General features: G+C 43.0%; 1 protein-coding gene across 3 annotated transcripts in view; it reads left to right on the plus strand.

Moving 5' to 3' along the window:
• The window catches only part of ptprea (protein tyrosine phosphatase receptor type Ea), a 250125-nt gene that overhangs the window by 127892 nt on the left and 94296 nt on the right, over positions 1-27937 (plus strand). Inside the window, exon 1 of one of the 3 annotated variants that reach the window (XM_078413640.1) lies at positions 20375-20475. The exons of the other annotated variants lie outside the window; for them this stretch is intronic. The gene's annotated coding sequence lies outside the window, so the exon portion shown is untranslated. Of the gene's footprint in view, positions 1-20374; positions 20476-27937 lie in introns of those variants that run through there. 3 annotated transcript variants of the gene reach the window in all.

Genomic DNA, 27937 nt, shown 5'->3' on the forward strand with positions numbered 1-27937 from the left:
ACCGGCGGCCTGCATCACCACCGGCAACCTGCATCACCATCAGCGGCCTGCATCACCATCGGCGGCCTGCATCACCACCGGCGGCCTGGCCTGCATCACCATCGGCGGCCTGGCCTGCATCACCACCGGCGGCCTGCATCACCACCGGCAACCTGCATCACCACCAGCGGCCTGCATCACCACCGGCGGCCTGCATCACCACCGGTGGCCTACATCACCATCGGCGGCCTGGCCTGCATCACCATCGAGGCACTGCATCACCATCGAGGCACTGAATCACCATCGGCGGCCTGCATCACCACCAGCGGCCTGCATCACCATCGGCGGCCTGCACCACCATCGGCGGCCTGCATCACCATCGGCGGCCTGCATCACCATCGGCGGCCTGCATCACCACCGGCGGCCTGCATCACCACCGGCGGCCTGCATCACCATCGGCGGCCTGCATCACCATCGGCGGCCTGCATCACCATCGAGGCACTGAATCCCCCTCCTGCAGCCAGTCTGCTTACAGCATGTGTGGAACTGATCTTTTACCCGGGAGGTGGTGAGTGCCTGGACTGCACTGTCAGGGACTGCTCTGTCAGGGACTGCACTGTCAGGGGTGGTGGTGGAGGCATGTACCATAGTGGCATTTACCAGAGTTTTGAATAGGCACATGGGTATGCAGGGAATGGAGGGATATGGATTATGTGCAGAGTTGTTGTTGGTACCATGTTCAACATGGACATTGTGGGCCGAAGGCCTGTTCCTAGGCTGTCCTGGTCTATGGTCTATGTGAATGCTAGTTGGAGGGAGCAGGCAGTTGTTTAATACTGCCCACTTTCAAGCCCATCTCTGTGCTATCTGCAATATATTTGCTTCCTTTAAGCATTCACATGCCATTTCCACTGTGGCTTTGTCCCTCTTTTGATTTTTATAAAGAAATTCTCAGTAGGAAGAGTAATATGACATGCGATTGGAGCCCTAATAGATGAATGTGTGTGTGTGGAGCTCAAGTGGATGGTTCTCATGTTTGATGCATGATGCGTGGTTGGTTTAGACCTTGTGGCCTTTTAAAGAGCTTGATATATTGCGAGGGAAACATCCGTCAGCATGAATACATCTCGCACTCTGATCGCTGCAGGTGGAAAAGGCTGCTGCTAACACTGCAGTGTATTGTGGAAGCTAATCCTGGTTGGAAAGCCCATTGTAATAACAGAACCTGCTTGTATCTTGTTCTCATTCTCACCTAGCAAACAGCAAATACCTGTTACTTTATCATCATTATTTTTGTCCATATCTTTCATTCATTTGTCCTATAATCTCTCTACATCATCATCAATATCTCTCGTTTCCCTTTCCCCTGACTCAGTCTGAAGAAGGGTCTCGACCCAAAAAGTCACCTATTTTTCTCCAGAGATGCTGCCTGACCCGCTGAGTTACTCCAGCTTTTTGTGCTTATCTGCTTATATCCTGACTCCTGCATCTGTTTCTTTATCTTTGATTGCTGGAATAACAAAAGTAATTTCTAGATACATGTCTGTTTCTAGAAATCGTTGAAGATCAATGATTTATTTTGAAGTAGGACACTAATTATAAAGTATGCTTGCTCATGAATTCTTAGCCTCCAATGAAATCTACTCCAGACATGTATACCTGAGATAGAAGGGGCACAAAACATGTCCCACTTATTAAAGTGCTCTGTACAAACTCTGCTATAGATATTGTTGTAGCCCAGAAAACAGTTAGGCACATGTAACAATCTTTAAAGGGGTGATAGCCTTAAAGCAGCAGAGAAAGCTAGATGAGGAGAGAGGCAGGGAAAAGCGTGGTCGGTAATAGGTGGACACAGGCTAGGGAGGTTTTTGACAGGCAGATGAATGGAACAAAGGCCAGAGATAAAAGCAGAAGGGTTGAAGAGTTATGAATTATGAAGCCAGTGGGAGGAAAGTAGTGGGGGGTGTGGGGAAGGTGAATTAGCTGGGAGTCCAGGTGGAGCACAGGGTGGTGGTTAGTGAAAAGTTACCTGAAAATGGAGAGTTCAATGTTTATACTGTTGGCTTGTAAGCGACCCAACGGAATATGAGGTGCTGTTCCTCCAGTTTGTGTGTGGCCTCACTCTGGCAACGGAGGAAGCCGAGGACTGAAACTTCAGTGTGGGAATGGGAAGTCGACCTTTTCAACTAGGCCTGGTGCAATTTGTAGAAGAGGAATGAAGAAAAGGGCAGGAATGGAGAAAATGTTCGAGCAAAATGTTCGGGAAACAAAAATAGTATTAATGCCACCAACCTGGTTGCTGCAGCTTATTGGAGCCACAAGGCTTGCTTTTAACCATATCGCTATCTCTGTGTATGACTCATAACCATATGTTAGTCCAGCGTTCATAGTTCTCCTAAAATTATAGGTTCTGATCTTATCCACATCACTTAACCTGTGGTTAATGATCTCCATGGTGATGGCACAGCACACTCTTTTGCTGCTCGCTACCACAGTGTTAAGTAAAATAGGTTCAGCTATTTGAAATGCAGTTCCTGGTTTTGGGTTGAAGCAAAGTTCTGTCTTTCTGGAAACCATTCTGAGCTGCCGTGAAGATATGAGCAATAGGCATAAATAATATACTGAGGTGTAGGAAGAGGGATGTTCTAGTGGGTTGATTAGCAATGGTGTATTTCAGCTTAAAGCTTAGCACTGCTATATTGAATTGAAGGGTACTTGATACTGATGCTGCTTGTGCTATTTCCCTATATGTTCCCGCCTTAATGATTGACAAAACTGCATTGGTCAAAATTAATGTTAAATCAAAACATAACCTTGCAATCTCTCAGAAAATGTAAGAATTGTTCATTAAAATCTTGCTGTGGAGAGGTATCAATAACATGAATGAGTTGCTTCGGCAATTATGAGCCTTGGGCAGGACAACAGACAGATTTATCTTCCTGTAGCCCTGGAAAGTGCAGCATAGATTGATTTGCCGACTAAAGTAGTGCTAAAGGTTAAAGAGGTCATAGACTATAAGCTGGTCAATGGCTGATCCTTTATCCTAAGTCAGATATGGTTTATTATTATGTGTAGGAAGGAACTTACGAAGATAGACACCGAAGATAGACACAAAATGCCGGCGTGACTCAGCGGGTCAGGAAGCATCTCTGGGTAGAAGGAATGGGTGACATTTAGGGTCGAGATCCTTCTTCAGATTGAAGAAATGTCTCGACCCGAAACGTCACCCATTCCTTCTCTCCAGAGATGCTGCGTGTTCCGCTGAGTTACTCCAGCATTTTGTGTCTATCTTCGGCTCAATTTACTCATGGCCACAAACAGATTAGAGATGACTATCTACATCAATGAGTAACTGCTTTGGTGGACACAAAATGCTGGAGTAACTCAACGCGTCAGGCAGCATCTCAGGAGAGAAGGAATGGGTGACGTTTCGGATTGAGACCCTTCTTCGGGCTGCTTTGCATGTTTACTTCCCATTCTTCTCTCTGCTGTAAAGGTTGTTTCCTCATTTAACTTAACTGTGCGCACAGAATAAAGTAGCAAAGAGAGATAATGTTCCACGAATACTTGTAACCTTCATCTACTAACAGCAGTCTTTTGCAGCCTGTTGATATTATTTTGTTTTCGGCAAGTGTTAGGGAGGCCCACAACATTAGTGAGTGTGGCACACTGAAAGAAAGCTCTTCTGAATCACCATCACCCTCAGCCAAGCAGCCATTTCTCATGAGAGCCAAGAGATTGCATGTTAGAAAGTAATCATAACAGAACTTAATTCAACACCCACCGAATGACTGCTCGTGCTACTACTCCTGGTGTTAGGTAGCTCCTCAAGATCGAGGATGATTTGCTTTCTTGGACACACAATGCTGGAGTAACTCAGCGGGACAGGCAGCATCTCTGGAGAGAAGGAATGGGTGACGTTTCGGGTCGAGACCCTTCTTCAGACTTTTCTTCGTGATTTGCTTTCTTTCTACTTAAGCAGTTCCTGAGGATGTCAGCTGACTGTGGGATCTGAGGTAACTGGTGAAGCCAATGTGAGACCCATGGTGGATAACAAGAAGTACTCATTGAGTTGAACACGTGGAGGATATGGGAAGTAGTGCACTCTTTTTGCTGCTTATGCTGGGATTTTCATCGAGTCATGGAACTATAACGGTGCAGAAACAGGCCCTTCAGCCCATCTAGTCCATGCCCATTCTTAACTAGTCCCATAAGCGTTCACTTTATCCATGCCCTTCATGATCTTGTATGCCTTTTATTCAAGGTATGGACTCAAGGTTCTCATTGCCATTGCCAAATCCCCTTTCCTTACTCTGAGTGCTAATGGGTTGAGGATTTCCAGGACACATTGAAAATGTCGGATCTTTTTTTCAAGCAGGTTTTGAGAGCATCCTTGAATCTATCGCTATTTCAGCCAGTAACCTCTCTGTGATGGAACTTGGAGTGGAGAGCACGGAAACACTTACACTGAATAAGAATGAGCTCCACCTGACACCAGGTTAAATTGTTTGGTCCTCTGTTTGTAACCAAAATGGTTAAGTTCAAATAATTCCCAAATGAACAATTATTAAGGTTGGGACTTACAAGATTGACACATCCCAACATCATGACACGTTGTGCGATTTATCTCATTTGCTCTGGACCAAATTAGCAGGGATCAATGATTGCACATCAGGAATCCCTTTGAAACATAGACTGTTCAGCCAAACATTTGGCCATTGATGGATGTGGAGAAACAGGACAAATACACAGTCATTTTTTTAAAGCCCTTAGACACAAATATTAAGTTATGCAATTTGGCGTGAGACCACATCACACTGTCCAGCACCCACAAAAGATTACTTTTGATAAATGTAACCAACTTTTTACAGTGTTACAATCTGGATTCCGACTGGAAGCAATCCTGCAAAGCCATTTTCAATCCAATTGTATATTTTAATCTAGGATTGTTTAATTTGGTTTTACTTCTTCCTTAACTTTTTCATTATCATATCCGTTGGTATCATGCCAAGGCATTTTACTGACAACTGGAATTGATAAATCTATTACATTGAAGATAGACATAAAGATATATTGAAGGGCAAGGTGGTTTTGAATTAACAAAACAATTACATTTTATCTTTGTATGCTTCGTTGTTACCTTCCCCTAGCTAACAATGATCTATTCTACATTTTCCTTGAACTTTGTCCTCTCTGATGTCTTGTTTTCACACCTTACCCTTCCATATCTCTGTGTCTCCCTCTCCCCTGACTCAGTCTGAAGAAGGGTCAGATAGAGCTCTAGGGGCTTGCGGAATCAAGGGATATGGGGAGAAGGCAGGCACGGGTTACTGATTGTGGATGATCAGCCATGATCACAATGAATGGTGGTGCTGGCTCGAAGGGCCGAATGGCCTCCTCCTATTTTCTATGTTTCTATGTTTCTAAGTGTCTCGACCCGAAACGTCACCCATTCCTTCTCTCCAGAGATGCTGCCTTTCCCGTTGAGTTACTCCAGCATTTTGTGTTTATCTTCATTGTAAACCAGCATCTGCAGTTTCTTCCTGCACAATTTATTACATTGTTGGTCTCAATCCTGGGCCATGCTTTTAATTTAAATAAATCGTGAAACAGCAAAAAATTACATTGTTTCTGTGTATTGAAATTTGTCGCTATTGGATATATTTAAGTCTGACTGCCTATGGAGCTGCACATGAAGTGTGCACTTTGTACAAAAGTGGATATCCTGGGTGTGTCTAAAGATTATTGTGGGGGATAACTTTAGCCCTGTTCCTCCAGCCCAACCCCCATCAAAATAACTAGATGCCCAAGATAATATCTACATTATGTCCTAATACAGTCAGATCAAAACACAAGATTTCAGGACAAACTTTGACAGGCAGCTTCTTAATTCAAAACCACAAGGATTTTGATTCATCATTGGTTAAAGAATGGATTTAAAAGCCTGGGAAAATATTAATTTTCATACTCATGCCTTATGCATAGACCATACCAAAATGCATGACTAATTTTCACTTTACCTGCACTACCATTAGCATTTCTCTAACATGTACCATGTAATATATTTCACCTTTTGCCTTGACAGTCACGGGATAGAAGTTACTTTATGCAAAATTGTTCACAATGAGTGCCTATAAAGAAATAACTGCAGAATAATTCCCTTTGTGGAAATAAACTGGTCTCATCTCCACCCTTTCCTGCCTTCTCTTATTGAAGCAGAAAGCATTTTAAAATCTTGTATTTGTAATATTCTATTTTTGTTGAGGATTTTCCAGATTTACCGAAATTCTTGCTAAATGTGGAAAACTGGCAGTAATTTAGCACGTGGACTTCAGATTAAACTAAGATATACGGAGATATTTTCCATTATGCCAGAAACAATTTAAAGTTTCCTTTTAAAAAATACATTCATTCTTGTGATTTGGGTGTTGCTGTCAATGGTATAATTTATTGTCCACTAGTAATTGCTGTGAGAAAAAATTGTGTCAGTTGGCTTCCTGAACTCTGCACTGCCCTTGGTTAACCCATAATCTTCGGCTGGGTGTGCTGTTGAATGCGACAGTACTCAGACGAGATAATATCAACCTGTAATAACGCAGCAGTAGACTTGCTGCCTTGCAGCGCCAGACACCCGAGATCGATCCTGACCACGGGTGCTGTCTGTACAGAATTTGTATTTCTTCCCGTGACCACGTGGGTTTTCTCCGGGTGCTCCGGTCTCCTCCCACACTCCAAAGACGTACAGGTTTCTAGGTTAATTGGCTTTGGTAAAATTGTAAATTCCCTCATGTGTAGGATAGTGCTAGTGTACGGGGTAATCTCTGGTCGGCGTGGACTCGGAGAGCTGAAGGACTTGTTTCCGCGCTATATCTCCAAAGTCTAAAGTCTAAATCTCCTCCTGCTCCACACTTTGCTACTCATACATTCTTTGGTCTATATTGTTTTGCCTATGTTCTCACTCCCTGACTGTTCCCCTTCACTCATTGACCAGACCAGATGGGGCCAGAATTATTTTTAGTCTGCAGTGCCCCCCATCAAATAACCTGCTACTATTTGGATACAAGGCCTCTTAGCAGTCATGATATCACTACCCTGCAAGAATCAGCATCTTTGACAAAGTTGGAGAGAAAATAAGCACCAAAGACGGTTTAAGGCTTTGCCGGCCAAAGTTGTGATTTCCTGCTGGTACCACAGAACTGTGTTTGCACAAAGCCAGTTCTGGGATGGATCTTAAATTTGTGCACTAAACGGGAATCTGTAAAAAAAATTGCGCTGCCAAGGGCTAATGGGACAGAACACAAAGTCTGAAGTTAATGGAAAACCTAGGTATGTATGTGCGGACAACACTTAAAACATGCCCATCCATGGGACCAAAATCAGAAATCGTCCCATGGACAATAATCACCCAACACTGGCCCGCTATAAGATTCTGTTACAGAGTATAATTTGTTCTTAAATGTCTCTACAATTCAGGTTGCGATTCAAAGCACGACTCTCGATTTGCATTTTTATTTTATTCAGTACGTGTGCTATGTCCTGTAAGTTGCCTGCAAATAATACATACTGTTCTCACTGCCACTGTACAACAGCCAGTGACACCAATGTTTCCTTGGCAACTGTATGCCAGTCCGTCCCTTCGGTCGGTACTGCAAGGTTGTCATTGGCCGTACTACTACTTCACCTGGAGTTGAACATCGTCCATTGTCTGGTTTATTCACTTCAGATAACTTAAACAGTCGTTGACAATTAATTGCTGGTGAAGTTGCAGAATAGAACAATTTATGCAAGTGAAACAAATCTAAAATGTTACTTGTGGATAGATTTACCACATTCTGAAAGGCAGTATTTATACGCTTGGGTCTTTAATGCATATTTTAACAGGTTGTGGTGACATTCCCCAGGGAGCGTGACAGCTGAAGAGAAATGTAGCGTTAAAGTGAAACAGCTTAACTTGTGAGGAATTTAAAAATTAGGAATTTTGAAGTAAAAAAGAGGTTCACCGATATTTCAGTTAAAGACACGAGGCTCGTATTAGAGTCAGTGTGAGTGTAATAAATATCCTTGATGACTCATGGATTTATTTAGTGCCATCTGAATAAGTACTGTCTGCACAGATGAGCCATAAAGAGCACAGGCCTGTGTTCACTGATCTTAACCTTGTGAAATGGCACATGAGAAATGGCCAGGCAGTCCCCTGGTTAGGGGGAGGGAAATTTGCCCATTGCTGGAAGCACACAATTGTCAGTGCGAGGCTACAATCTGCCTTTGCTGTGACGTCCTATTTTTTTGAACTCATTGCCTCTTCTCCAGGTGTAGGAAGGACCTGCAGATGCTGGTTTACACCGAAGACAGACACAAAATGCTGGAGTAACTCAGCGGGACAGGCAGCATCTCTGGATAGGAGGAATGGGTGACATTTTGGGTCGAGACCTTCTTCAGACTGAGCCTGGGGAGTGGGAGACAGAGAGATGAGGAAGGATAAGGTGTGAAAATGAAACATCAAAAGAGATGTAGGTCAAGGAAAATGTAGAACTTAGCTTGGGGAAGAATATTGACTTCTCTAACTTGAAGTTACCCTTGCTTTCCCACACTCCATCCCTCTTCCGTCCCAGTTCTCCGACCAGTCTGACTGTCCTCCTGATTACATTTTATATCTGTTTGCTTTGTTGTCACCTTCTCATAGCTAAAAATGATCTATTCTACATTTTCCTAGACCTGCATCTCTTTTAATATCTCATTTTCATACCTTACCCTTCCTTATCTGTGTCTCCCTTTCCCCTGACTCTCAGGCTGAAGAAGGGTCTCGACCCAAAACGTCACCCATTCCTTCTATCCAGAGATGCTGCCTGTCCCGCTGAGTTACTCCAGCATTTTGTGTCTCTCTTTAGGACTCTGGTTCTCTTTTGCTGGATGCTGCATGACCTGCTGAGTATTTTCAGCAATTTCAGCTTTTATTATAATGTGTACTACAGTTACAATTTGCACAGGTGTACTTGTCGTTCAGGAGATCTGTCAACTCATTGTACCATTACTTGCTTCTGAAAAACTCACATGAAAATAATAATGAACTGGTGCCACTGGTGCAAACCAGTCCTTTGCTCGTATGCAAAAAATCAATGTCTCTCATTTACCTCTTTCAGTCGTGCATTTACATTGTTGATGTTATTCTTTCTAAGTGATGAAAATAACTGTCCGACCTTCCCTGTCCTATATCTTAAGGGCATCCTGATGTGAAGAAGCTTCTTCCAGATTTGTGGCTGGCACAGCTGCAGCTTCTGTTGAAGATTCGTGGAGTGTGGTTTACAAAGCAGTTACATCAGTGGCATTTAATGATTCACAAGGGGACAGAATTGCAAAGCATCATGAGATATCCAAATGGCTGCATGCATTAGTGCAGTAATAATATGAAGAAAAAATAAGCCTTCCTTTCGTTCATTCTCATTTTATTTTAAAAATGACGGTGATATAACGATATAGCGTGGGATATTTTAATCAGGTGCTCCAAAGAGCAGAGTACTTAATCATTGGAATTTCAGCATCGAACAAAGTAAATGGTATCTTTGTCTCCTTTGTAATTGCTGGTTTCACATCGGAGTTATCCAGGAACATGTATGTTTCTCATCTAAAATCATTGGCAATTAAAGCATTACAGATCAGCTTGCACCATTGCACTCAAATGCCTGCTGCTGCTGCTGTTCCAAGACATGTTATTTTATCCAGCTCTGCACCATCATTCAGACTGAAACCTTTAATACAATGCAACCCAATAGTGCAATGCAATACAACGCAAAACAATGCAATACAATGGTGTATCTTACTATCCAGGTATGGTGTATCATACAGTCCAAGTTTCTCGATGGTATCTACACCGGAATGCTCAGAAAAGTTCAAAATGTCAGTTGGAGGGACCACACCACCAATGCCCAGCTCTACGGGGAGATTCCACCTCTGATCGAGAAGATCAGGTCGAGAAGGATGAGGTTCGCTGGTCATTGCCACCGCCGCCCAGAAATACCAGCAAACAAGGTTGTGCTGTGGGAACCCACCTATGGAAGATGGAACCCGGGACGACCAAAAACCATGCTGAAGACATTGATGGAAGACGCAAATGTAGAGACAAAAGAGGAGCTTGCCAGCTGTACGGAGGATAGAGATGTGTGGTGCGTCCATCACCGTGCCCATCAGAAACCAGCACCACTGCGTCGCTAATGTTTTTAACGATTTTAATTAATTAATTCATCAATCAATCAATCAATTAATTAATTAATTAATCATTGTATCAGTGTATGTCATAACACTACACATTAAGCACTCCAACCTCCAAATAGACTCTGCATTATGTAGACTTGAGGACATTATTTTTGACTTTGCACTACTATTGTCCATTGGTCTCTTTTTTATATATACACTGAATGTTTTTTTTTGTTTATTATGGGTTTTTGCAGAGTACTACGTTTACATATCTGCTGTGCTGCTGCAAGTAAGAATTTCATTGTTCTGTTTTGGGACATATGACAATAAAACTCTCTTGACTCTTGCCTATCTTTCCAAACCAGTCTGAACACTATAATTTTTGCTAGGTTTAACAGTATAATGCCGTAAGCCAGAGATGTACCGGTGCCGAGATGCTGGATGTTCGTTGCATGGGATTCAATTTCAGTGATGAAGAAGACATGATGGAAAATTGAGAATTGAGAATTGCAAAAATCAGTACCCCATCCCTTCTTTGTCCTCTGTGCATTTGTTGTGCACAGTGCAGGTGTTGTGGCATCCACTGTACCACTTGTGAAATTTTCATTAATGTGTGTGTGACCCAGGGAGACAGGGACTTTCCTAGTTCTTATGAAGTTTGTTTCAGAGTGATTTACAGGGACTAATCTGGGCAACCACTTGTCTGACAGTTCAGACTAACCCCAGCCACTCCCTCTCTTCACTGGTATGAAATGCAACTCAACTCACCACTTTTCCTGATCGCTGATCCGACTGCCCAATCTAACCAAATATCAGCCACACTTGATCCCCTCTCATCCAAAAATCAGTACCCCGTTCCGGATTTTTCCCCATATCCCTTTATTCCTTTAGCCCTAAGAGCTAAATCTAACTCTCTCTTGAAATGTTGTTCTGTGAAGTTAATTTAGTAATTTATGGGATGCTATTCAAATTCTTTGTGTGCTCTCAGCTCTTCACAAGTGGCTGGATGGAGTATGCAATAAAACACAAATCTATAGAAAGGAAAATAAACATTTGATCCATCAAACTACATGCAGACCTCAATCCCACATGCCCTCAAAGCTTGCCACTACTGCCCACCCAATCAACTCAAACAGGGGAAAATAGAAGTAAGGACAAATATCCCCTGACGTTTGATCTGAAACATGATGGGCAAAGCTATCTCATTAAAATGGAGTCTGTATATTTTCTACACCATAACTTTCCTTTGTGATTAGGTTAATGAAATAGTTTACAGGGTCCTGCACAATCGTTCTGGCTTCAGCAATGCAGGCGATGAAATTAAACTCCAATAATTATTTAAAGTGAAGAGGAAAGATGGCAACAGCAAAACTGTGCTGGTTTCAACACATAGTTGGTCTCTTGTCCTTCGGGGAAATATATAAAATGATGGGAGGCATGATAGAGTGGACAGTCAGAGCATTCTTCCTACGTTGGATTTGTCAATGGTATGAGGGCAAAGTTTTAAGGTGAGAGGAGCAAAGTTTAAAGGAGATGCGTGGGATAAGTTTTTCACACAGATGATTTGTGGGTTGCTGAAAAATGCTGTCGGGGGTTGTGGAGGAGACAGATGCGATAGTGGTATTTAAGAAGCTTTTAGATAGGCACGTAGGTGTGCAGGGATGGAAGGTAATGGATCACATGCAAGCAGAGAAGATTAGTTAAACTCGGCATCATGTTTGACACGGACATTGTTAGTCGAAGGGTTTGTTCCTGTGCTGTGCTGTAATGTTCTACATTCAATGATATCTGCCATCCATATCCACATCCCAAAACCCCATCAGGTGGCTGATTTTAATTGCCGCAGAAGTGACCTGGCAAGACCCTCGGGTCAAAGGTGCACTTGGGAATTAAATACTGACCGAGTCAGCAACACCCACATCCTGTGTAAAAAATAAATCAAACCTTACACTTCTCACAGCAATTCATAACTAAAAGACAGGAGGGTCTGTAGTACTCAAGTACTTGGATATTTGCTGAAGTACCAAAAAATGGGATTTACATTTTGAGTTCTATTCATCTTTTATTCGCATCAAGGACTTCTGAGTTACAATAAATGTACTTGACCTATGGGACAATTAAATATAAATTCAGCTCCCCTTCCTGTTGCACAATATGATCTTGGATGTGAATTTGTGAGACTAGGAACAAAGTCGATATGGGCTGCTCCAAAATCCTTTGATATTCTGAAACTTCATATTATTTGGAATAATAATTTTGGACTATACTACTGGAGACAATTGTATTGTTATTGTTTTTAGGGCAGATATGCAATTACTTTGGAACTCTGCATTTGGATAAAATTGAATTTTTATCAGATGTGCTGTTATCTGGAGTCATCTGCACTGGAAGACAACAAAATAGCTCAATCATTAACAGAGAGGTTTGTAGTGTCTGCCAATTTGAGCTATATCGTGGCTGTGATCTAAATTAGATTGGTGGGGCCAGCCAGAGTAATAAGTCAGACATTTCAGTAGGATGTCACAGTATGATCAGAATGTATGCCATTTTCTTATTAACAATTAAGGTTCTGATTGTTTAATTTGCCTTTGAGCAAACCAGTACATTCAAAGCAAATATTTTCAATGCCGTCTCCAATCCTGTAACATACTTTTGTTGTTCCATCATTTTGCACAAAAATGATCAGATGAACTGATGTCAACCAAATTAGTTAAAATGTTTGTCTTTGTTTGTAAATGTTTGTATAAAAAGACAGGTCTACTCTTGGGTTTCAGTCATATCAGTGATTCAGTGATCAGCCTTCATAACAAGAGGATTTCAGTATAGGAGTAAAGAGGGCCCTGGTAAGACCACATCTGGAGTATTGTGTACAGTTTTGGTCTCCTAATTTGAGGAAGGACATCCTTGTAATTGAGGCAGTGCAGCGTAGGTTCACGAGATTGATCCTTGGGATGGCGGGACTGTCATATGATGAAAGATTGAAAAGACTAGGCTTGTATTCACTGGAGTTTAGAAGGATGAGAGGGAATCTTATATAGACATATAAAATTATAAAAAGGACTGGACAAGCTAGATGTTCCTAATGTTGGGGGAGTCCAGAACCAGGGATCACAATCTTAGAATAAAGGGGAGATCATTTAAAACTGAGGTGAGAAGGAACTTTTTCACCCAGAGAGTTGTGAATTTGTGGAATTCTCTGCCACAGAGGGCAGTGGAGGCCAAATCACTGGATGAATTTGAGAGAGAGTTGGATAGAGCTCTGGGGGCTAGTGGAATCAAGAGATATGGGGAGAAGTTGGGCACAGGTTACTGATTGTGAATGATCAGCCATGATCACAATGAATGGTGGTGCTGGCTCGAAGGGCCGAATAGCTTCCTCCTGCACCTATTTTCTATGTTTATAATATATTTTCCGATAATTTCCTGCGACCACCTAACTGAGTCATTTTATAATCCCAATCAGTAAATCTTGCATTGGCAAAGCCATCTGATAACCTAGCTTGGAATTCTCTCTATGTTGCTGCGGAACAGTTTCAGAAAATCTAACTTTTGTATCTCCTGTAATATGATGTCTGTTATAATTATTAAATAATGCTGATTTTAAAAGATTGAGTAGAAATCTAATCAAAGTCTTAAATTACAAAGGAAATAAATAGGGTAAATACAAACATGTTAGGCCAATAAAGAGAGACTTTAGAAGAAAGATTAGTGGGAAAAAATGGGAGGACAATTAAAATTTGCAAACATGATGTTGAAAGAACGTTCTTGTGTAAAGACGTCAGGAATAATGGAATGAAAGTGAGAATGTGTCTCAGACCATGATCTATCTGATTGGTCACAATCAACATGTTTCATCCCATCTAGTGTTGATAAAATATCTGGCAAAGAATTTGAGAGAAGTGTCAGTCTGCAGTAGACCTCCAGTGACTTCCAGAAATAACCACAGGCTTAGGCTGCTAATCAGGCTGCTAATAAATGTTTACTCAGCAGTAACCTCCTCAGAGTTTGCCAGAATTATCACAATCGTGTACACCTATTGACTTTAAAGTTCAAAACTCATGACTCTGCTGGAGATAACTCAGCTAAGCTCTGTAAATTTTAGAATCACATAAATCTACAGTGCAAAACGAGGACATTTCGCTCATCATATTTCCTTTCAGACAAAAATAAAGCTACTGAGCTCACTGCCATTCCACAGTTCTTCATCCATAGACCTGCATTTGCTGATCCATGTGTCTTTGAACTATGAAGAGTGCGTGTCTCTCCATTGCCCTTTCAGATGGTGCATTCCAGGCTCCTTCTCATTGTGTGGTGGCCACAAGTGTACAAAGAACTCCACGTGTGGCCTGAATGTGTTTAAATTGCTCGAGCATGCTCAACATCATATGTCTGGGCTTTACTGTTCTTACCATATTGTATATTCTGTCGGCTTATTACATCTCCATTTATTCAATATCTATTGTCTTTTCTCCATCTATACGTACATCTAATAAGTCCACTAATTTACCCTTTGGCCTCTCTTCCCCATCATCAACCACAATTACTATTTTGAGATTGATAGCAAACTTCACAATTATGGCCCCTCCATGTGGTGCGGGTCTTTCCTATGCTGTATGTGGCAAAATACATGGGCCTAACTGTGAGCTTGTTACACGACACAATGCCTACCGTTCAACCTTTTCCCATTAACCTAAAACTCCAGTTAAGTCCAGAATTCCCTCTTCAGCCTCTTTGCCTTCTATCTTTTTGTCTTCTTTTAGGAAGTTAATTGATAACCAGTTGTTTGCTCATGCTTTTGGTCACCTGTCTTGTCTGAAGAAGGGTCTCAACCAGAAACGTCACCCATTCCTTCTCCCCGGAGAAGCTACTTGTCCTGCTGAGTTACTCCAGCATTTTGTGTCTATCATCGATTTAAGCCAGCATCTGCAGTTTCATCCTACACACTTGATATATTCATATAGGGTTTGGCATTTGATATTGTCTGATAATACATTTGTGAAAGCCCTCGGGATGATTAATACATTAATGATGGGAATTATCTAAGGTATTTATAGTTATTCTATCCCCATGCCTTATCTATGGGACCATTTTAGTTCAGTAAACCCACAACAGTTTTATCTGACAGGTAAAGGCATTGCAAACATCATCAGTGTGGAGGAGTATAATATAAAATGTTGTTGAGATTTTCTTTTCTCAATTTACCTAGCTTCATATCGCAGAAATGACAGTGACTAACAAGAGTACTCTAGTTGCTGGAGCAATTCTGTTTCAGGGTAAATCAGCAGACCACCCTGAACTCACTGCCAGTTTCAATAAGCACAACCTTCTGATGAAAAGGTTAATGCCTCAGGACTTCCATTTATTTTTACCTACAAAATGTAGCCCACTTTTCAAAACTATTTAAAATCATATCTGCAGCACATGACATTCCCAACAGTATTTATAATTACAATACAATACAATACAATACAATATATCTTTATTGTCATTGTACCCAGGGGTACAACGAGATTGGGAATGCGCCTCCCATACGATGCACTAATTTAGGTAATTTAGACAGCAGCAACCCAACGAAACGAACAGTTATAACAGTTTTGGACAGGGTAAAGTGCAAGTTGATCTATGCGTTGTGGCCATCCGGCTCAGCAGGACCGGTTCATAGCAGCTATGGCCCTGGGGATGAAGCTGTTCCTGAGTCTGGAGGTGCGGGCATAGAAGGCCTTGTATCGTCTGCCCGATGGAAGGAGTTCGAACAGACTGTTGCAGGGGTGTGAAGAGTCTTTGTGGATGCTGGTGGCTTTTCTGAGGCATCGTGTGTTGTAGATGCCCTCCAAGTCTGGTAGCTGTGTTCCGATGGCCCTCTGAGCTCTATGGACTACCCGCTGTAGAGCTTTCCTTTCTGCCTCCGTGCAGCTGAGGTACCACACAGGGATTCCATGCGTTAGGATGCTCTCTATGGTGCAGCGGTAGAAGGTCGTCAGCAGCTGTTGGGGTAGACCAGACTTTTTCAGTGTTCTTAAGTAGAACAGTCTTTGTTGTGCCTTCTTGACCAGCGCAGCAGTGTTATTGGACCATGTTAGGTCCTCCGAAATGTGAGTGCCCAGAAACTTGAAGCTGGACACTCTCTCCACACTGACCCCATTGATAGAGATCGGGGCATATTCCCCGTTATGTGACCTACGGAAGTTGATGATCAGCTCCTTGGTCTTGGTGGTATTTAGGGACAGGTTGTTATCCGAGCACCAGTCCGCCAGGTTCTGCACCTCCGCTCTATAGTTTGTTTCATCCCCGTTGGTGATCAGCCCGATCACCGTTGTGTCATCTGCAAACTTGACAATGGTGTTGGTGTCGAATGCAGGAACACAGTCGTGTGTGAAGAGGGAGTAGAGCATGGGGCTCAGAACACAGCCCTGTGGTGTGCCGGTACTCAGGGTGATAGTGGAGGACAGGTGCGGGCCCATTCTCACTGCCTGCGGTCGTTCCAGCAGGAAGTCCAGGATCCAGTCACATAATGACGAGCTAAGGCCTAGCTGGTGGAGTTTGGTGATGAGCTTGGTGGGGATGACCGTGTTGAAGGCGGAGCTATAGTCTATGAATAGCATCCTCACGTACGTGCCCTGTCTCTCTAGGTGAGTCAGGACAGTGTGAAGAGCCAGAGAGATGGCGTCCTCTGTAGATCTATTTGCCCTGTATGCAAATTGATGTGGGTCCAGTGAGTCAGGGATGCTGGATTTGATGTGTGAGAGGACTAGCCTCTCAAAGCACTTCATGACAATCGGCGTTAGGGCAACCGGGCGGTAGTCGTTCAGGTTGGAGATCTTTGCTTTTTTCGGCACCGGAACTATGATAGCCGACTTCAGGCACTTGGGGACCGTAGCCAGAGATAATGACAGGTTAAAGATCCTGGTGAATACCTCAGTAGTAGTCTTCTAGGCTTTCTGCTTGTTCTACATATTAAAAGTAGGACTTTTTCCCCCTTAAATTCAAAAGAAACCTTCCTTTCTTCTCAAATTTGCACAATAGGAATTCTTTATAATTTGTCAGCATTTCTTGGGAGTGGGGGGGGGGGGGTGGCTTTTCTCACATGTGGATAGCTACACATTTCTCAAGGTTTACGGTGGGATATTTCACTAGAAAAATCCTGGAAGTGATTCAGCGAGGCCCGGGTCAAGAAGGTGTGACAATTTAGGATGCCAAGAACTTATCACCATTTGGAACAAAGGTTACTTGGAAAAATATTGCTGACAAGATGAAGCGGTGACTGAATATGAAGTGGTCTGCCTCTCAGAGAAAGGCAAACTTTCCTGTTCTAATCAAGTATCACAATTCCATTTCGTTGGTGATATATGAGCAACACCACTTGAGTAAGCAGCTACTCAAATTGAAGATATAATCAGTTTGAGGTGCTGCTTATTACCATGAAGCCTTTGCTTTGCTCTCTGGCCTTTGTTGCAGGCAACGTTTATTCATGCCTTGCCAAGGGTTGGACAACTGTAGATACAAACATTATTGGAGAGGCACAATAAGTCAGAGATGCCCAATAAAACTGAGCGGGAAGGTGCAGGTGTCAGCACGGCGGCACAGTGGTAGAGTTGCTGCCTTAGGTTTAATCCTGACTACTGGTGCTGCCTGTATAGAGTTTGTACGTCCACCGCATGATCTGCGTGGATTTCTTTCCGGGTGCTCTTCTTTCCTCCCACACTCCAAGCACATGCAAGTTTGTAGGTTAATTGGCTTCGGTAAATTTGTAAATTGTCCCTAGCGTGTGCGTGTAGGATAATGTTAGTGTAAGGGAAATGCTGGTCAGTGTAGGTTTGATGGGCCGAAGGGCCTGTATCTCCAAACTAGTAAGGTGGTAATTAAAGTTCTGGAAGGCTGGATTGTGAGCAGGACTTGCAAAAATATCTGAAATATGCCAATGAAAGGTTTTGTACTCCAGGATGAGAACCCAATTGTTGAGGTTTTGCTCGAGGTAAGGTTCAGACTGAAGAAGGGTCTCAACTCGAAATGTCACCCAAGTGTAGTAAGGTGTAAGGTGCTGGGAACATATCCTTGCGGGATCGTTGAGAATTATGGTGGGGAATACTTTGACACCTATCTGATTGTGGTCTATGAGTGACGATTCGAGGATTCAGTTTTGGAGAAGTCACTGTAAGTGTGAGATTCCTCGACAATATGGAATTAAATCATCTTTTCATTGTATTGGTGAACTGAAGTGCCTGTTGGCTGACACTAAGCAGCTTGCTGATACCAAAGGTGCTAATCTGAGCCACAAACCCCAGAAATAATCTTCTCGTACACCTGTGAGGGTTACTGGGGATGTCCTGAAGGTGGTGAACCTGGGGGCATATGTCTTTGGACGGGTGGCAAGGATGTGCTATAGTAAATGTGGTTAGCACAATGAGGGTAGACGAGAGGAGCTCTGGCCATGCATAAATCCAGTGAAGTGGAGAGGGTGTGCAGGGGAGCTCAGGCACAGGGTAAATCCAGTGAGGGTGGAGAGGAGCACAAGAGGAGCGAGTTCAATCACAGGGTAAAAACTCCAATGAGTTCATAAGTGATAGGAGAAGAATTAGGCCATTCGGCCCATCAAGTCTGCTCCGCCATTCAAACATGGCTGATCTATTCTTCCCTCTTAACCTCTCCTGCCTTCTCCCCATAACCCCCGACACCCGTAATAATCAATACTATCTATCTCTACCTTAAAAATGAGGAGAGCTAAAGTGTGCAGCTAAAGTGAGCTCAGGCTATCCAGTAAGGGTATGTAGTACGATGCTAGATCAGGTGCTGTGGCTTTCTAGTGTGGTGGTGAGATGCACCTTATTAAATTGTATCCCTGGGGCATATTTGGTGATCGTGCAAAAGAGGAACTGGTGTAAGCAAGCATGCAGTATCAGTCTCTGCCTCAGAAGGCAGTGGAGGCCAATTCTCTGAATGCATTCAAGAGAGAGCTAGATAGAGCTCTTAAGGATAGTGGAGTCAGGGGGTATGGGGAGAAAGCAGGAACGGGGTACTGATTGAGAATGATCAGCCATGATCACATTGAATGGCGGTGCTGGCTCGTAGGGCCGAATGGCCTATTCCTGCACCTATTGTCTATTGTCTATTGTCTATAAACCTCGGATAAGTTCACAGATGATAACAATTGTGAATGCAATGGCCCTCCATTGTCTTTTAAAAAGGCACTTCCAGTTTTCCCAACTCCACAAATGCAATGTTGTTAAAGCGGCACGGTGGCGCAGCGGTAGAGTTGCTGCTTTACAGCGAATGCAGCGCCGGAGACTCAGGTTCGATCCTGACTACGGGTGCTGCACTGTAAGGAGTTTGTACGTTCTCCCCGTGACCTGCGTGGGTTTTCTCCGAGATCTTTGGTTTCCTCCCACACTCCAAAGACGTACAGGTATGTAGGTTAATTGGCTGGGTAAATGTAAAAATTGTCCCTAGTGGGTGTAGGATAGTGTTAATGTACGGGGATCGCTGGGCGGCGCGGACTTGGAGGGCCGAAAAGGCCTGTTTCCGGCTGTATATATATGATATGATATGATAAATCATTTTTTTTAAACCAGCAATCTACCACAGTCCACTTAAGACTGATGCAGTTTTTGACTGAAGTACATAATGGGGTCAGCAGACACTCAAGAATATTACAGAACTTGCTTTGCCTAATGAGTGCCTGAAGGCACGGTATATTGATGTCCAGTTTGTTCCTGTGGATCTCATTGATTACACCGTGATTCCTTTTTCATTTTTGTGCTTTTTTAAATTCATCCTCTGATTCATGTTTTTTAAATATCGCCGGAATACGGTTTGTTTTTGTTCGAAACAGGCAGTGGAAATAAAGACCATCGTGTTAGTCTTTTCAACAATTTTGGGCTGATCGAAGACTGGAGGAAAGTGACAGTAATTATAAAACAGCATAACTGTTCTGGTTTTCGGTGCATTTGAATAGCAAAGTTTTTTACTGTAGTCTAAGTGCATGCCGACGTGGGATTTGATTGCCTGTCCAGAATTACTTCTTGCAAATGTAACTTCTGCGTATGTACATTCATCGACTGGCCTGCATCTTTTCTAATGAGCAGTGACTAAATGAATTATGTGGGCAGTCCACCGACCAATATGCTCAGTCAAGAGTGGCAACACTTGAGGAAATATGCATGAGGTAACGGAGCGGCAGGAAGATACTAAACTCTGCTTGTGTTTGCATTCTGAGAACCTATTCATAGACAATCGGACCGCGGAAACGATAGGTCCTGGTTTGTTTTCCACCCTGTGACATGTTGTTCTTTGTTCCACACGTTCACTGTGGTAAGAGCTTGGCATTCTGTTTTAGTTTAAAATAATATTTTAATGTATGTAAATGAGAGCCATTGCTGTTTTTGAATAGGTTAAATATATAAATAGCAGGATCAAGATTTGTGAATTAATTTTCTTTCTTTGCAAAGCTTGTACTTGCCTAAATGTCCTGTAAGGAAGTGAGATACTTTTAAATTTATACGGACCATTTTTCTCAGTGGGGTTTAAAATGAACTTATTGGAATTGAGTTGGTAATGACAGACAGCAAGCTGAAAATGTTCTTTGGATATTTTAGCATTGCAAAGAACAGATAGCTTTGGCAAGATTTTCTGTAATATACTTTGGTCTGAAAATGTTCAAAGGTCATTTGGAATTGGTTATTCTTCTTAAGATTTCTCTTTCAGCGGCTGATGTGCAACATCTCAATTATCCCTAATTGTTTACATTGCTTGTTTTCTTATTATTTGCCAAGAGTTTAAGGCATTTGCTAAAAATTGAGGATTGTCTCTGTTGACGTTAATGTCAGAGAGAGAACATCAGAAGGTTTTATCTAAATGGAATGGGAAATGTGGACTTTAGTGGAAAGAAATGTTCTCATTAATAAGCAAATAATCAGCAGCTGTTCATGCTCACATTTATGTAATTGCTTATTCATAGGACAGCATTAATTTGGCTATGATGGTGAATTGCACATTATTTGGTGGTACTACACCCAACACTGGGGACAGAGATTTCCAGGATTTAGACTTGTGAAAGTAAAGATATGAATATTGTATCTGTAGGTGGAGTGTGGCGCAGCGATAGAGTTGCTGCCTTACAGCGTAGGAGAGACCCACGTTCGATCCTGACTATGGGTCTTGTCTGCATGGTGTTTGTACAATCTTCCTGGGATCGCGTGGGTTTTTTCTGGGTGCTCCGGTTTTCTCCCACGCTCCAAAGATGTACAGATTTGTAGGTTAACTGGCTTTGGTAAAAATTGTAAATTGTCCCGGGTGTGTAGGATAGTACTAGTGTATGGGGATCATTGTTCGGCATGGATTTGGTGGGCCGAATGGCCTGTTTCCATGTTGTATCTCTAAACTAAACTATACTAAGTGATGGCGATGTGTAACTTGGAAGAGGGCATGATTCTAGCCACAGGATCTGATGCTGCTGAAGGCATGGGTTGATTTATTGTCAAACGATTTGTATTGAGTTGCTACAACACTCTTTTTGGGCAATGCATACTGAAGTCATGTTGTACCACTCATGTAGGGAGTGAATGTTTACCAAAATTGATGCAACCCAATTGGTGGGCTGCTGAATCTTATGTGTCCTTCTGCAATGACCTAGTTCTCTATTAATTGAGGAATAAGCTTTAGACTTTAGACTTTACACGTTAGACTTCAGAGAGACAATGTGGAAACAGGCACATCGGCTCACCAAGTTCACGCCCTCCAGCAAATCACTATCACTATCACTACCCTACACTCTAGGGCGAATTTACAATTTACAGAAGCCAATTAACCTACAAACCTGTACGCCTTTGGAGCGTGGCAGGAAACCGGAGCATCCGGGGAAAACCCATGCGGTCACAGGGAGAATGTACAAACTCCGTACAGATAGCATCCATAGTAGGGATCGAACCTGGGTCTCTGGCACTGTAAGGCAGCAACACTACTGCTGCGCCACTGTGCCACCCCGCAGTAAATGTCCAAAGAATTACATGCGGAATACATTAATCAATAACCAAGGAGCATCCCTCTCATAACTTTAGAATGAAGGGACAGTATTGATGACGTTGGTGTGCTTGGATGGGCCCAAGAACTCTTGCAGCAATGCCCTGGGGTTGAGACAAGTAGTCTCCAACTAGCCTCCTTTGTGCTAAATCTGATACTGTCCCACTTGTCCTCATTGACTTCATCTTTATTAATACAACTCGAAGCTAAACCTGACTGCGTTGATGTCAAAGGTAGGTACTATCACCTCTCTTTCTGCAAGTAAACTCTTTAGTTAACGTTTGCACCAGTCTGTAGTGAGGTCTGCTAGATGAATGTTGCTGGCAAAATCCAACGTATGCATCATTGTGCTGATTCGTGAACCGTAGGGACTCGATAGCACGGTTGACAACAATTTTGATCTATTTTCTAATGACTGAAATGTCTTATTGAGCTGACTGGGAGGAATCAATGTAGCCTTTTTATAGTCTGGACACACCTGGACAATTTTGCTGATGTATTGCAGGTGCTGGTCCAGAGGTGTGGCTGGTTCATAAGCAGGTTTTCAGCTCTTCAACCTTGATGTTGTCTGAGCTCATTGTCATTGCAGGATCAGTTACACCTAACTGTGCCCGACATCACTTGAAGTACATTGAGTTGGCTGAAGACTGACTTCCATGATGATGGGGTTCTCAGGAGGTAGGCTGAGATGGGTCATCCACTCAGCAGTTCAGACATGGCAGAGACACACTCAGTGACGCAGTTAGCGAAGCTGCTGCCTCAATGTTCCAGCAACCCAGTTTAGATCCTGACCTTGGTGCTGTGTGTGTGAGTTCTCTTACTCTGTGACCAGGTGGTTGTCCTCCAATTTCCCAAAGACATGTAATTTGGTCGGTTAACCTGGAAGTGATTGACTCTGGAGGGAGGGTGGGAGAGGGAGTGGGGATGTTGTAAGAAGTGCAAAGAATGTGGAGATTAGTGTAAATGCCAGCACAGGCTCAGGTTTAATAGGCCTGTTTCCATGCTGTATGACTGTGACAAAATATTAATTAGTTGTTTTTATTGTCCAACTCCACAAGTAGCAGACATTGATCTTTAAACCAGTTTATTGGCTGAGAAGTAACTTAATGTCTTGTGTTTAGCAAACAATAGACTGGTTCTTCATTTTTATGAATGTCAAGTGCTGAGCCTGGCACCTTCTTCACACTGAACCAGGACTGTCAGGTTGTCAGTGCTGTTTGCCAATAATAAGTTTCAGATTATGGACAGGCTAATTGTGGATGGCTTTATACAGCCCCATCTCCATTCCCATTAGCACCGAGGCCCACAGCAATTCTCTCCATAACTGACAGTATTATGGGCTTTTCTTAGTAAAAGTAGTTTGGGAATTATTTATTTGAGTGCCTGTTTGTAGGTGTCTGCCAACTCAACCAGCTTGCCCTGCATGGTGTTCCTGGATCCTGCTGCACAGGGGAATTCCCCACAGAGCTCAATGGGCCATTGTGATTCTCATCCTTTGCTTCTGCTGATGGTCCCTGTTACTACTGATGCAGGAACCACAGGCTCAGCCACGCTTTTGAATGGCTTGAGAGGCTCAACAAAATTATAGCATCTCCCTTGTATTTGTGGAATTCAAGAGATCGAGAGATATGGAGATGGGGCAGGGAAATGGTATAGAGGTTGAGGATCAACCATGGTTTTGTAGAGTGGTAGAGCAGTCATGGAGTCATGGAGTGATATAGCGTGGACATTGGCCTTTTGGCCCAACTTGCCCACACAGGCCAACATGTTCCAGCGACACTAGTTCCACCTGCCCGCATTAGGTCCATATCCCTCCAAACCTGTCCTATCCAGTCTTGGGGGTCAATTTAGTTTTAGAGATACAGCGCGGAAGCAGGCCCTTCGGCCCACCGAGTTCGTGCTGACCAGCGATCCCCAAACACTAGCTCTATTCTACACATTAGGGACAATTTTTCACCAAAGCCAGTTAACCTACAAACCTGTATGTCTTTGGAATGTGGGAGGAAATCAGAGTACCCGGGGAAATCCCACGTGGTTAGGGGAGAACGTACAAACTCCCGTAGTTAGGGTTGAACCCGGATCTCTGGCGCAGTGAGGCAGCAACTCTACTGCTGTGCCATCATGCCGCCCGATGATCAGTACATTTTCAGATGACACAACACTTTGTGATGTTGTTGATAGTGAGGAGGGTGGTCTCAGGCTATGGCGACACGGTGGCGCAGCGGTAGAGTTGCTGCCTTACAGCGAATGCAGCGCCAGAGACTCAGGTTCGATCCTGACTACGGGCGCCGTCTGTACGGAGTTTGTACGTTCTCCCCGTGACCTGCGTGGGTTTTCTTCGGTTTCCTCCCACACTCCAAAGACGTACAGGTATGTAGGTTAATTGACTGGGTAAATGTAAAAATTGTCCCTAGTGTGTGTAGGATAGTGTTAATGTGCAGGGGATTTCCTTTTTTTTTTGCAAAATCACACAGGATGTAAAATCTCAGAAATCGCATAACAAACACTGTGTTCTTAGCAACCCCTTATGTGAGGTTTGAATTGTGAAGAACATTTTTCTGCAGCTGAAAGCACCCAAAGCATTATGGTGACCTTGATTTACATTGCTGGCCCTATTCTGAAACTGTACAATTCAAGCAATGATAGAGGCACACATCAAAATGTGAAGCAGGGACTTGTGACTCAAAGGAAAACCGTGTGTTTTGAGAGGATCACTGCTGGATACGATTCTGAGAGATTAATTTTATTTAGCCATGATCAGTAGGTCAGCTCTTCCTGTTTTGACACGAAGCATCCAGAGTTTTGGAGCTCGCTCAATTGTGCTGAATGTGCTTTTTTATTATGTTTGAGTACAATATCTAGGTCATTGCTTGATGGTCTGGTGTTAGGTTTTCCAGTTTGTTAGAGGTGTGACTTCCTAGGATATATCATATGGCATAAGAAATCGGAACAGAATTAGGCCATTCGGCCCATTGGATCTCCTCCACCATTCGATCATGGCTGATCTATTTTAGCCCTCTCAACCAGATTCTCCTAACTTCTCACTGTAACCTTCGTTGCCCTTACTAATCAAAAGCCTATCAGTCTCTGCTTTAAAGATACCCAGTGACTTGGTCGTTTGTGGTAAATTGCTTTGGTCTGGACCAGGGCTGAGCAGATTTTCTCTCCTAAAGAACACTGGGGAATAAAGGATGTTTCATGACAGTCCGATAGCTTTGTGGCCAATTTCACTGATATCAACCATTTATTCGAGATTTATTTAATCAACTAATTTGAATTTGTGAACTGTTTTGATGAGCTTTGAACTCAAATCTTCAATGACTTAGTTATTGAGTTACTGATGATGCCAAGTGTGCTAAGGGCCTTGTCTACCTGTGTCTCCACTTTTAGTGAAATTTGTACCTGTGCACGATGGTCTCTCTGTTCTACAGTGTTCTCCAGGACGCTGCTATTTTCTATGTAAGTCCTGCCAGGGTTTAACTTACTGTAGAGCAATTCCTCACATGTATCTGAGCTAAATAGGGCAGCACATAGAAACATAGAAAAATAGGTGCAGGAGTAGGTCTTTGGGCCGCACTGCCATTCAATATGATCACAGCTAATCATCTAAAATCAGTACCCCATTCCTGCTTTTTCGCCATATCCCTTGATTCCTTTAGCCCTAAGAATTAAATCTATCTCTCTCTTGAAAACATCCAGTGAATTGGCCTCCACTGTCTTCTGTGGCAGAGAATTCCACAGAATCACAACTCTCTGGGTGAAGAAGTTTTTCCTCATCTCAGTCCTAAATGGCCTACACCTTATTCTTAAACTGTGACCCCTGGTTCTGGACTCCCCCCAACATCAGGAACATTTTTCCTGCATCTAGTCTGTCCAATCCTTTAAGAATGTTTTGTTTCTATAACATCCTCTCTCATCCTTCTAAATTCCAGTGAATACAAGCCCAGTCGACCCATTCTTTCATTATATGGCACGGTGGCGCAGCGGTAGAGGTGCTGCCTTACAGCACTTGCAGCGCCGGAGACCCGGGTTTGATCCCGACCAAGGGTGCTGTCTGTACGGTGTTTGTACCTTCTCCCCTTGACCGTGTGGGTTTTCTCCGAGATCATTGTTTTCCTCCCACACTCCAAAGACGTACAGGTTAGGAGGTTAATTGGCTTGGTGTATGTGTAAATTGTCCTTAGTGTGTGTCAGATAGTGTTAGTGTGTGGGGATCGCTGATCGGTGTGGACTTGGTGGGTCGAACGGCCCATTTCCACGCTGTGTCTCTAAACAACTAAACTAAACTAAAATCCCACCTGCCATTCTTTGGTCCAGTTCCTCAGTTGATCTAGATCCCATTGTGCTTTTAGATAACCCTCTTCATTATCCATTATGCCACCAGCTTTGGTGGCTTCTGCAAACTTGCTGACCACGTTAGCAACATTATAATCCAAATTGTTTGTACAGATGACAATAGTGATCCCTGCAGTACACCTCCGGTCTCAGGCCTCTAATCTGAAAAACAGCCCTCCACTGCCACCCCTTGATTCCTTCCACATCCAATTTTGTATCAAATTGTATGGGCAAGTTTGAGTAGTTTCCTTTGCAGTTTCATATATGGGACATTGATTCACTAACTACGATAAATATAGAACTGTTCATAAGGCAAGTTGAGCCACTTCCATTTATGAATCTCGATTTGTTGAATCAAGCCTCAACAGTGCAATCTAAATTAGCATCAATAAATTGAAGTGTTTAAATTAGTATCACTGCCTAATTAAATCTGAAATTGCCTGAAGTCACTTTGTTATGTTGGACCTGTTTGCTCCATTTCTATTCTGAATTATCTCTGGCACCTTTCTCATCTTGGTGACTATACTCAGTCTGCAACTGAGGTGCGCATTCCTCAAATCCCCTCGTTGGGGGAACGCTGGTCCCATCTTCTCTTTGGAACACTGGTTGGGTACAACTGTCCTAATGGCCTGGGCAACCTGCAACATCTGGGTAAATAATAAACCTGGCAGATTTTTACTTTTGAGTGTTATCTAGTGCTTTGGTTGCCACCAGATAAATAGCCTCCGAGCAAAACAAAGGGAGCTGTCAGTCCCTTTGGGAAAAGCGTGACCCACCAAAGTTGCACTCAAAGGACAGGCCTACTGCCCATTCAATAGGTGACTTTTTAAGATGGTTTTATTTTCTCACTCATTCCACCACAACCTCTGCTTTTCCTGACCCCCCTAGCGACATATATCGCTATATGTTATATCGCTAAGGAGGTTGCACCCCCTTAGTATGCTTCTGCCATTGGGTCTTGCTGGGCATGATGTCTCAGTGAACACCTTCCAACGACAGTGGCTTTTCTCTAGCCATTGTGATTTTGCTGCTTCAGTGGGGAATTTGTGGCAGGATTCCTGACTCAATAGCATGGCTCTCTATTCATGACTCAAAATATGAGTTTCTAATCTCCTGATCGTAGACTGGGGGATAGATTTAATTTGTCACCAGTTACGTAACTGTTGCTCTGGATTAGTCATTTGTTCCCATTTCTATTACGTTTCAATGATATCATCATCTTGGGCAGTTTCCAGTAATTACAAGTAGCTGGAATGCCAGTCTTAATGAACATGATGGTTCATCCCCTTGTCTCTTTGTGTGGTCTCTCTGCATTTCACAGACATAAGATGAAACAACCATGCATAGTCCTCTGCTCTGGCACCTCACTTTGATGTTGCCTTGAAGAATCTCATCACATGTATTGAACATGCTGTCTTAA

Source organism: Rhinoraja longicauda, chromosome 16 (assembly GCF_053455715.1).
Source record: "Rhinoraja longicauda isolate Sanriku21f chromosome 16, sRhiLon1.1, whole genome shotgun sequence".
Lineage (NCBI taxonomy): Eukaryota > Metazoa > Chordata > Chondrichthyes > Rajiformes > Arhynchobatidae > Rhinoraja > Rhinoraja longicauda.